The sequence below is a fragment of the Arachis hypogaea genome, chromosome 3 (assembly GCF_003086295.3).
Source record: "Arachis hypogaea cultivar Tifrunner chromosome 3, arahy.Tifrunner.gnm2.J5K5, whole genome shotgun sequence".
Lineage (NCBI taxonomy): Eukaryota > Viridiplantae > Streptophyta > Magnoliopsida > Fabales > Fabaceae > Arachis > Arachis hypogaea.
Genome location: NC_092038.1, coordinates 24,209,254 through 24,221,894, shown reverse-complemented (window position 1 = coordinate 24,221,894; position 12,641 = coordinate 24,209,254).

Here is a 12,641-nt window from a genome sequence, read left to right as displayed (position 1 = left end):
GTCTAAGACGTCGTCGCCGGCCACCCTGCGACTCTTTTTCTTCTCCTCCTATTTGGTTTTGAATGATTCTTTTAACTAGTTTTTATGTTTCTTTTTTCTAAATTAAGGATGATTCTCTGGATGATTCTTTTTTCTATGTTTTATATGTTTTTTCTTAGATTTGGATGATTTCTTTTATTAGTCTTGGATGATTCTTTATCCTATGTTTTGTATGTTTTTTTTCTTAGGATTTGGATGATTCTTTATCTTATGTTCTGGTATTTTTTTTGGAGTTTCGAAGTTTTTTTTTAAAGAAGAATTAGAATTTGCATAATAAATAATAAAAAGTGAATTAAAGTAAAAAGAGGTAATTATTAATAATTAATTTTTTATCTTTTAAAAAATAAAATTTAAATAATCACTAATTAATGACAATTAATTAGTATAAAATGCAGTTAAAAAACACTTGTTGGTGTATTGTTGATTAGACTCCTGTTGATTTTCTAGCGGAATTATTTTATTATTTATTGTAACTAGTGTATGTTCTCGTACACTGTACGGGATAATTAATAAAAATATATAAATTTTTTTATTAAAAGAGATTAAACAAAAAATATATATAATAATTATTACTATAAATATATATTTTACAAAATTATAATTAAAATTAAAGTTTAATTATTTTTAATCTTAACAATATTTAAAATAATTAGTATTTATCTTAACTGATTTAGATTGATTGAGTGGTTATCTCACTCAACTACCTAAGTAGATATTAGAGTTTTGAATCCCGCTTTGTGTATGTAACAACTCATTGACTAGTGGCATACCCTTAATAAATGGAGCTTCAATCTGTGGAGGATTAGTTCTCGACCTGCTAAGTTGAAAAATAGTATTTGTCTTGAAAGTAGAACAATTCTCATTGATGATAGCAATACTTATGAAGATTTGCCTTTGTTATAATTTTATTCATTCAGGAAGTCAAACAATATGATCAACGTTATTACCGGTTAAAATTTTATATTTTATAACATGATTTTCAAACTTCTAAACTTATAAACTTATATCATTACAAAAACTATTAGATTGATTAATATATTTTGGTAATATTACCAAAACACCGTAGTTGAGTATATTAATTTGTGTAAAAAGAAACTATAATAACTTTTGTTATTCAATATATAATTTATTCTATTGAAAAATGAATTATTATTCCTAGATTGAAATATATTTTTTTTCTATTTTTATATCATTTTATTTGACAATAATTTTCATTAAAGAAAAAATGAATGACTATATTATTTTATAATATGATGTACAAAATAATTTTTTATTTCAAAATTAATTCTGGTTAGTAAAAAAAAATTCAAAATATTTTCTTATACAAATTTAAATTAAATTTGAATTTAGAATCGATTAACAACTCACCTTTTTTAAAATTTTAATAACAAAAACAAAATTAGTTAGCTGTAAAATATTCAGCATTTAATAATTTCAATCATTTAAATTTTAATTACCAAAAATTGAGTTAAAAATTAATTATAACTTAATAATCAATAATATATATATATATATATATATATATATATTAGTACACAAATAATAATATTTGATATATCATTTAATTTTTTTAACAGAGCTAATATATAATTTATTGAGAATTAATTTATTGTTTAAATTTTTTTATAAACTTTATAGTATGTGAAAATAGTGATCTTATTTTTTATTATTATTTAAAAAATTATTCATAATTTTTTATTATGTAATTAACTTAATTAATAACTTTTATTATTGTTTTTCTACCAAAAAAATCATGTTTATATTATTTGTATATTTTTTTAATAGTAATAAATATGTAGGTATTCGTACTATTATATTTATTGTCTTAGATAATGGCTTAAGTTACTTATTTCATATGTTAAATAATATAAATTATATTTTATATATTAAATTCATCAATTTATCCATATTAAGAGGAGAAAAAATATCCAATAGATCGTGTGTTATAAAAATTAGTTAATTTACATATAAATTATCTTTAGAAAAATAAAGAAATAATTTATCACATATAATAATCCTTGATATATATAGTGTATATTAGGATGATCTATTTTAATTATGTAAGTGATTATTATTATTCACTTTTTCAATAAGATAGTAAATAATATTTAAAATTAAAAAAAAGATAATTAGATTTTTTTAGTTTGATTATAAAATCTATTGTAAGTATACCTAACTTTTATATATACTAAATATAATCATATTTAATAGTATAGTATTTATTACAGTAATGACTCAAAATATTAAGTCAAGTGAGTAAGATCTAACCTAGGGCTATTGTTAGGATCCTAAATCCGAATTAGGTTCATTGTCTTGAAATAAACCCGATGCAGATAAAGTTCACGTATCCTATCTCAAATCGGCTCAAATTGAATTTTCGTTGCTAGTTAGATATAGTAATAGATACTCGTGTGGGCACGGTGGCGGACCCCTTTTCCCGTCCTTCGCTCCCGTTTAAAAAAAAAAAATCCCCCGTTCGCTCTCCATCTTTATCGCAAGTCCCCCTATTTAATTATCCCCTTAGCGAATGTAGATACCCACGATTATTTATGGATATTCTTTGAAAATTTTTGAAAAAATAACAAAAAAAATTATAATATAATAATAATAAAATAATCAATTCGATATAATTCAACACAACTCAGAATATATTCATTATAAAAAATAACATTTAAAAAAATATAAAAACATCTTCCAACATAATAACATAATATAATATTTTGGAGCGAGATTAAGCGATATAATGACGAACTTAAGAGGTAGAGAAAGTGACTTAGACGAAGAGTAAATACAAAATCAAGGCTAAAGATGAGTCTAGAAAAAAAAAAGAGTTTAAATTGAAGACAGAAATTGGGATTACCAAATTTAAAAAATGAATATATATATATATATATATATATATATATATATATATATATATATAAATTTGTAATTTATATTCAAGTGGATTTAACGGGTCCCTTGAAGAGGATACCTATGTCTTCATCCTAGTCTATTTCACGTGGACAGGTTTTCACCAGTAAAAATTTTACTGATCCCCATTTAGTTTCAGATTGGCTAGTCTTTTTTATTATTCTAATTGCTAGCATTTGTTGGTTCGTGACATGAAACTACTCTAGCCACTACTTAGTAAATTCTTAGATAACCAAAGTTCAAGTTATATCATTCTCATAAAATAGTAACACCCTTAAAAACTATTAATCAAAATACATAAAAAATATACAAAACAAAATCATAAAAAATTTTGGTAAAATAAAGAAATTATAAAAATTATAACGGAAGTAAAAAAAAACAGGAAAAAAAGTATAAAATACATTCTAATTATATATATATATATATATATATATATATATATATATATATATATATATATATAATAGGTAAAACTTTAAATTAAATTCATTTATTTCATTTTCTTATTCATTATTTATTAAATAATTTAATATTTATTTTAGTCAAATCAAATAATTAGTATAATTAATTATTTATACTTAATGTTATTTATTTAGTAGTATAACTGAAACATATTGAAATATCAAAAATAAAACTAAAACTAAATATTAAGGATAAAATTAAAAAAATTATATTTACAATTTTATATTTTTTTAAATAAAAATAGAAAATAATATATTTATAAATAAATAAAAATTATTATTAAAAATTGAATATTCAGATAAAACAAAAATAAATTATAACTTGTAAAAACAATTTATAAGATTTGTTACACAAATATTAAAATGTATGAACCGTCGTGATATCAGTAAACACAAATACAAATCATACAATATAAACAAATATATAAAAGTAGAAATAAAATCTTCAAACTCAATCAATATAACAATAAATGAAAATTTTGTTATTTATCTACTAAACGCGGTAGTAAATACTGGACAAAATGAAATCATATTTTTATAAATATATTTATAGATAACTAAAAAATTAAAAACAAACACACTAAACAATGTAGAGCATCAATGGTAAAATATAATCTAAAAAAGTCACTTAAATTCAAAAAGAACATGTATGTGATGAATTATAATAAATTTATATATGAGGAGTAAAAATAAAATAAAAAATTTAAAAATAAAATAAAGAGAACAAATTAAAATAAGTAAAAGAAGGTAAAACAAATAATGTGTGAAATAAATAAAAAATGTATTGTAATAGAAGATTAATATAATCAATGAATATAACAGATAAAGGAAAAAAATTAAAATACGATCTCATTAAACAAATTTCAAGAAATTTTTTTTGAAGAATAACCTATTAATCAACTTTTATAAAAATATTATAACAAATTTAAAATGTCTTTAAAATAATTCTATTAATCAAAATATATAAAAATAATTGATATAAAATAAAATTATAAAAATATTTAGCAAAAGTATGATAGAAAAAAATAAAAATAAAGAAATTACAAATATTACACCCAAAACACAAAATAAAAAGAAAAAAGGGATAGAAAGCACATTCTAATTATATATAATTAAAATATATTGCTGAATTATTAAATTAAAAAAATTGAATTGATGTCTAAAATAATTACTAAAAATAATAAATTCTGATGAGTAAAAATAATAAATTAAACTAAAAAAATTTAAAAATATTATCTGAAAATATAAGAATCATAGAATATATAATATAGGAGTATATATACATTAACAACAAAATAAAATCGTACCATATAGAATTAGAATCCTTCAGTATTTTTAAATAAATTAAATGAATTCATTTAAAAATAATAAATTTTCATTCATTACAATGATTAGTACCCGTTTTATTTACTGGACCGTACTAATAAAAGAACAATTAAAAAATATATGTGATCAGTTTAAATAATATATTTAAAATCTATTAATTAATACAAAATATAAACTCCTTACCTTCTCAATAATTAATACTCATTTTATTTAAGAATCAATTAATTAATACTCGTTTTATTATATATATATATATATATATATATATAAAATAATAAGATAATAAATTAAATTAAATAAATTCATTTATTTCATTGTCTTATATATTATTTATTAAATCATTTAATATTTATGTGGTTTAATGAATCAAACAAAATTTTAAATAATTTAATATCTATTCTAATTAAATTAAATATTTAATTAGTTATGATTGATGTAATTTAATGAATCAAATAAAATATTAAATGATGAAATATTATTTATTCTAATAAAATTAAATAAATATAATTAATTAGTTATAATTAATACAGTCGAATGAATCAAACATATTAAATTAAAAAATAATTTAACTAATTTGTCTCTTAACCACACAGTTTAAAAATATTTATTTTTTAATAATTTTTATAAAATATTTCTTTTCATAATATTTTTAGCTTATGCTCTAAGGGCACGGTTAGCAGAGCCATCAAAAAATACTTAATTAGTTAATATAAATAATTAGTATACTTGATTTGGTTCAATAAATGAAAGGAAATAAATGTGAAAGGAAGAGATGAAGAAAAAGTGAACGAATAAAAATATGTAGTTATCAAAAGACAATAAAAAAAAGTTTTTTTTATTTATTAATTATTAACTTATTATAATTAATTTCACACTATTTATTATGTATTATTCATCTTACAAATTAACACAATCAATTAATTTAATTATAGATAATTAATTATAATTGATATAACTCATTTCACTATATTTTCTAAAAAACTAATTAAAAAGGCACGTTTTAATTTTTTGTTAAAATAAAATAAAATAAAATATATAAATTGAATAGATATAAATCTAAAAATTATAAAATTTTATTAACAATTTAAATAATTAGTAACATAAAACTGAATTCAATGTCTATTTAAAATAATTACTTACATTCTATTCTTCTAATTATTAATAATTTAAAAAAAATAATACACTATAACTTATTTTTTTATTTATTTTAAGTAATTACTAATATTTTATTTTTTAATTATTTTTTTATTTTATTTATCATTCATGCTTTCGATCAAATATATTAATAAACAAATAAACTAAATTAACTACCTCAATTATACTTGGACTATTTAATAATTCAACATAATCTTTTCAATTTGGGATTAATTACTAACCATAGAAAATAAAAAATTTAGAGTAATTTAATATTATGAACATTAATTATGTATTGTGAAATAACCTAAAATCATAATGTAATTTATTTTTTAAAAAAAAATCAAGCATTAATGTTAATTATGAAATAACCTAAAATTATAATGTATTTTATTTTAAAGAAACAATCAACCATTAACATCAATAAATAAAAACTATCGTCAAAATGCTTTGATTAAAAATATGAGGAATTAATTACTATTCATTATTATTAATATATCGATTATATCAAAAAATAAAAATATAATTGTCCGCATTTACAACATTAGAAGAATTAGCATCACAAGTAGAATTTTATCAAAAAAAAAAAAAGAGTAAAATTGCATATATATATATATATATAGTGAATTTTAAAAATAAAGATTGTTGAATAGTTAAGATTTTTTTTGAAATAAATAGTAAAAAAATGTTATAAACTATATTCTTTCATAAATAACCCTTTTAAGTTGTACGTTATGTTTGGCATGATTTATTTGTATATTATTTAAATTGGCATTATTTTTATAACGATCATTTATTCTTAATAATTGTTAGAGTTTTTGATGCCTTACAATAATTATCTATAAAGAAGAAACATATATATTCTGAAAAAGTTATTAAATAAATTTATTCTTTTTACCCTATTTTTACATTAAAAATTTTTTTGTTCTATCCTTTTTTAACTATTATCATGTTATTATAATTGTTAAATAATATTGGAAAAAAATTTTAAAAATAAAAATAGCGATGATACTTCGGAATTAAACTTAAACGAATAAGATGATTCAATTAATTATACAAATAATAGTATATTTATAAATATTAATAATAAAAATAATCTCACTAATGTAAATGACCAATGCAATAATTATATGAAAAAATAAATAATTACATAATTGCATAATTTTTAAGATCCTATATGATTGAATTTAATGGACAAATTTAAAAATATCTATACGATAATGTTCTAATATTTTAACATACTGTAAATAATACTATAATTTTATATATAATATTATAACTTTAAGTCAACTCCTTAAACACATGAAGTACACATGGTAAAAGAGAATATTACAAAATAAAATTATAGTAAGATTATTTAAAAATATCGTAAAAAAGACACATCTCTTTTGTTAATCAAAAGCTAGAAGGAAAAAAATATGCGCCTAATAGTGAGCAACTAAAATAGACAAAAATCTTTAAAAAATATAAAAAAATGAAATGTATAAGTAGTAATAAAAGAAATAAAAATTAAATAAATTACAAAAATTGTATCCTAAACATAAGAGAAGGAGATAGAAAGAGAGAAAAGAGAAGGAATGAATAAAAAATACATTATAATTTTGTATAAATAAATGCCATTGAAAAAAATAAACTAATTAAATTAATTCATGTATTTTGTTATCATATATGTTATTTACTAAAATAATTTGCTCCAATCAAATCAAATCAAATAAGTAATATAATTAACTAAATTAATTAATTGATATAATTAATTGTGAGATTTAAATTTCTAATTAAATTAATTAATTGATATCATTAATTAGTTATAATTGATTTAATTATATAATTAAAAAAATAAATCGAGAAACATTCTCAGAAACATGCCACGCCACCTCCATTATTAAGTATAGAAATCCAATTTTTATATAATAGAATAGATGTCAAATATTTAATTAATTGATTGTGGCCATTAAATTTAGTTTGTGATTTAATTGAATGTGCTGTAAAATTTCAAGACCGTTAATGCTTTTAATGCTCTTGAGCCTTGGCATGTCATTATATAACATAACATAACGAGATATAACAGATTACGATACCCCTCATGTTGTGTCTGTTGTCACACTTTAAGTGCCTCCCCGATACCATTATATTCTTCCTATCTATCTAAGTAACCTTCTTCTTTTTCCTTTTTTATCTCAATTATAGTTGCTGACTGTTATGCTGTTTTCTATTTCTATTGGATTGGGGTCTTGCTCGTCTTTTCTTTGTCGTGCCTCCATATGAAACCAAATATGCAGCGAAAATAAAGAAAAATTTATGTTTACAGCATACTGTACTCTATCGGCGACCTTCATTTTAGCGACACCAACACCGCCACTCATCCTTAATTTGCAACACTTGGGGTTATCCGTTTTAGATGCGTATTCTGATTCACTCATTCCAAACACTCTTTGGAGAGCCTATACAGATGCACTTGCTCCACCCACCTCCGGTGTTAGGGGTAAGAATTTAAGAGATAGGGAGAGAATAGAAAATTTTTCAATTAAGAGCCAATAAAGAGAAGAGTGAATCCCAACTAGGGCTAAAGAAAAAAGGAATTAATTACTAAAATTATTCATTGTTGTTCCTGCTTAGTAAGCCGGGTTTGAGGTATAACTCATCCTGTTCAGGGATTGAGCTGGCCTTTGCCTGAGACAGATGATGTATACGTCAACTTCAAGAGAAACGACGGCAGCAGACACCTGCAAAAGTACTCCGATGCTCAAATTAGTAAGAGTGGAAGATGAGTATAATGCAATTCAAAGCGAATAGCGTACATTTTATATAGTTAGAGTTTGGTATTTATAGAGTGTAATCCTCTGAAGAGAGGTTGAAATATTTTCCTGATCTTTCGATAACCACCTTAGCTTATTTCTAAGTGGGTTGTTATTGAGATTCTCTCTATACAAAGATAAGCCATGTTTGTTATTGTATTTGAATTATGATTTATAAGCATAGTTGGACTGGGTTATAAGCACCTTATCACAGTTCCCAAGCTTGACATGTGGTCTTTTTCAATACAACGGGTTGAGCTTTCGAGTTTTATGTGGACCTATAAATTAGAATATTGATAGTAATAGTAGTAGCCCCCAAACTCAACTTGTTGTATGTTGAAAAATGATAGTCATGCTTGGGAATAATTTGAGGTGAATAGTAAAGTAAAAAAAAATTGAGAATGATTACAAATAATGGTTTAAATAATGAGATGAAGATTAGCCCCCAAGATTTACTTCATAATTTTGAGAATGAGATTTGCTGTTGCTTGTATTAGTGCACTTTTGGATAAACTCATAGTTGATTGTTTGTTAGATTGACTTTGACTTAGATGTGCCGGTTTGCTTTGACTGGTTTCGACTTATAAATGTCATTTTGTATGGAGTGGTTCTGACTTATAACTGCCGATTTGTTTGAAATGATTCCGACTTATAGGTGTCAGTTTGTTTGGAATGATTCAGACTTTTAATTGCGGATTTATTTGAAATGATTTCGACTATAGGTGTTGATTTGTTTGGAGTGAGTTGGACTTATAATTGCCGATTTGTTTCAAAATGATTCTGACTTATAGATGTCGGTTTGTTTGGAATGATTTGAACTTATAGTTGCTGATTAGTTTGAAATGAATCTGACTTATAACTACCGGTTTGTTGGATTGATACTGACTTATAACTGTCGATTTATTTTTGTATGCCAACATTAGTATTGGTTTGTCGTAGTTCCTCTTAGATAAGAGTTCTATTAGCTTTCAAGAATTGATATAGCAATAACAGAATAGAATATTATAAGTCATGGTCTCATGGAGATTATAAAATGTAGAAAGATAATGATTGGTAGAGCATATATAATTGCTCTCGAACTAATTAATAACTGAGTTTGTTCTCGAATTGATAGAAAGCTGATTTTTGTTCTCTGATTGATTGATAGATTTTGAAGTTGAATGATTGTATCAAAGTATCACTTGTGTGAGTTTCACTTGAGCTTGAGTATCCGATCTTTATAGTTTGGTTGTTAGGGATAATAGAACATGATAAATAACTTGGTATCTTGTGCGTTTGAAAATCGAAGTGTAGTTCGATTTTGATTTGATCGTACTGGATGGCTTATAGATCAATTAGGGATAGTGATCAATGAGATTAATAGAAAAAATTGAAAATAGAAGAGTAAATATATTTTATAAAAATTGAAAATAGAAGAGTAAATATATTTTATTAATGAAAGAAGAAAACATCACCATGTTTCGACTTGTGAGCTTAGCTGAAATGCACCTTTAAGCCAATCTTATACATTGATTATGGAGTTGAGCTCTATTAGAAGGTTCGAATTGTTCGAGTTATAGTCTGCATGGTGGTACTATTGTTGGAGTTATTTTTGGTAAGTTTGTTTATAGCACTGCCTGACTTTCTTCCGGTCGGCATGATTGTATTATCCTGTATACAAAACTTGGCGTAGAAATGTACAGTAAAAACAGTGGTACCAGATATACTTAAAAAAGTTCTATCGAAAAAGAAACGTAGACCGACAATTTACCAAGAAATATAGCGTGTCCAAGGTTAGTATATGAAATGGTAAGATACATAAAAGTGAAGCGATTCAAGTATATAGAGCAATGTATGCCTTATAGAGGTAATGTTGTATTGAAAATTAAAGTAAAAGAATTATATAAGCATGTTAGGTTATGCGTACGCATTGTGTGACCGTGGTATAATGCTTTATCGATTTGATTTGTTGCGGTCATTCGCCTTTCGATTGTTTTTCGAGGTAATTTCGAATTTTTCTTTTTGTACAGAGGATTATAAACACATGTTTTGAATTCATCGGTTAAAGCTAAAGTTGAATTTCATTATTTCGAGAACAAATAATTGAAGAGAATGAGGATAAATATCTGTGAATAAAACAGCATGAGCTAACACTGAGCAGTCAAAAGGCGATTGACAAGGCCAATATTAATAATAGCAATAATAATCTAAATGGCAACGAGAGAAGTTCATTGTCAATTGGCTTAGATTGTTTGGATTATATATGATTCCACTCTTGGTTATATGTCAGAAATAATAAAATCAATTTATTTAATCAAATGCTTGCATAATTGTGCTAATTCAGAATTTCTAATCAAAACATGGGAACAAAAAATGTCTTATATGTAGCTAAAATTATGTACCATTAGACAATGTTACCAGAGAATTTGGCACAATTTGTTTTTTTTTTTGTTGATGAGTTTGGAGTGACTATTACCACGATAGTTATTTCTGAGGTGTGGTCATCATCGCTGTCACCGTTACCAAAACTTCTCTGGTCCTCTTCATCACCTTGTTCGTTTTGGTTTACAAGTTCAGTTAACCTTCGAATTTATGCTTTTAGTAATTCTTTGATCACTAATAGTTCGGCTATAGTAGGAGGAGAAGGTGAATTGTTTTGCTTTTTTGCCATTAGTTATAACCTACAAAACAGGATAAATAATCGGACAGAAAAAAAATAGTGGCGTTAAGTAGACTCGGCCACATGGTGGGTGGCAAATGTTTCTACGTAGTAAGTCGGATTTGAGGTATAACTTGTTTTGTTCAAGGATTGAGCTTGTCTTTACGTGAGACGAATGAGGTACACGTCACCTGCAAGAGAAATGGCGATGGCAGGCACCCACAAAACACTCCGATGTCCAAGTTAGGAAGAGTAGAAGATGAGTATAATGCAATTCAAAATTAATAGCGTACTTTTTACATAGTTAGGGTTTAGTATTTATAAAGTGTAATCCTCTGCAGAAAAGTTAAGATATTTGTTTTATCTTTCAGTCACTATCTTAATTTATTTCTGAGTGGGTTACTATTAACGAGATTCTCTCTAACAAAAGATAAGCCACATTTATTATTGTATTTAAATTTCGATTTATAAACATAGTTGGATTGAGTTAGGTTAATTACAAATTATATTCTTATTATACCTATTTATAGTAAATTAATTACTAGTAAAACTATCTTAATTAGACCTTGAACTTCTTCTTTACTCTTAAGATTAACTTCCCATTAACGACAACCTTGCCTATAAGTTGTAAAAAAAATAAAAAATCCTAATTACAATTAAAAAACATTTAAATCTAAAAATAATATTTTCTATTTTATTTTTATTCTACTACTACAAAAAACAAAATTACCACTAGAATTTCATTGATAAAATTTTATTCCATCAATCTAAAACAAATAAAATATATTTGATGAATAAATCTTTTTTTTTTGGTCGGTGGATTGGACCAACCTCCAATCCTAGGTACACAACACACCCACACACTCCTCACATATTTATCACATTTTTTCCTCAATTGTATCCTCTAGAATTTGAACCTTAGACCTTGAGGTGGGGAGGGGGGAGAAATGCCACTAGAGTCAAGGCTCATTGGCGATGAATATATTTGATGAATAAATCTTTTTTTTTTTTGGTCGGTGGATTGGACCAACCCCCAATCCTAGGTACACAACACACCCACACACTCCTCACATATTTATCACATTTTTTCCTCAATTGCATCCTCTAGAATTTGAACCCTAGACCTTGAGGTGGGGAGAGGGGAGAAATGCCACTAGAGTCAAGGCTCATTGGCGATGAATAAATCTAAAATTAGGTCTTAGTTTGTTAGACTAAAAACTACTACTGAAAATAAAAAATCTAAAATTGGTCCAAAAGAAATATAATTCTCAAAATTGGGCTTGAATTAAATGGATCACCTATCCTCTTCTTATTTTGGGCTTCATTAGGTTTCGG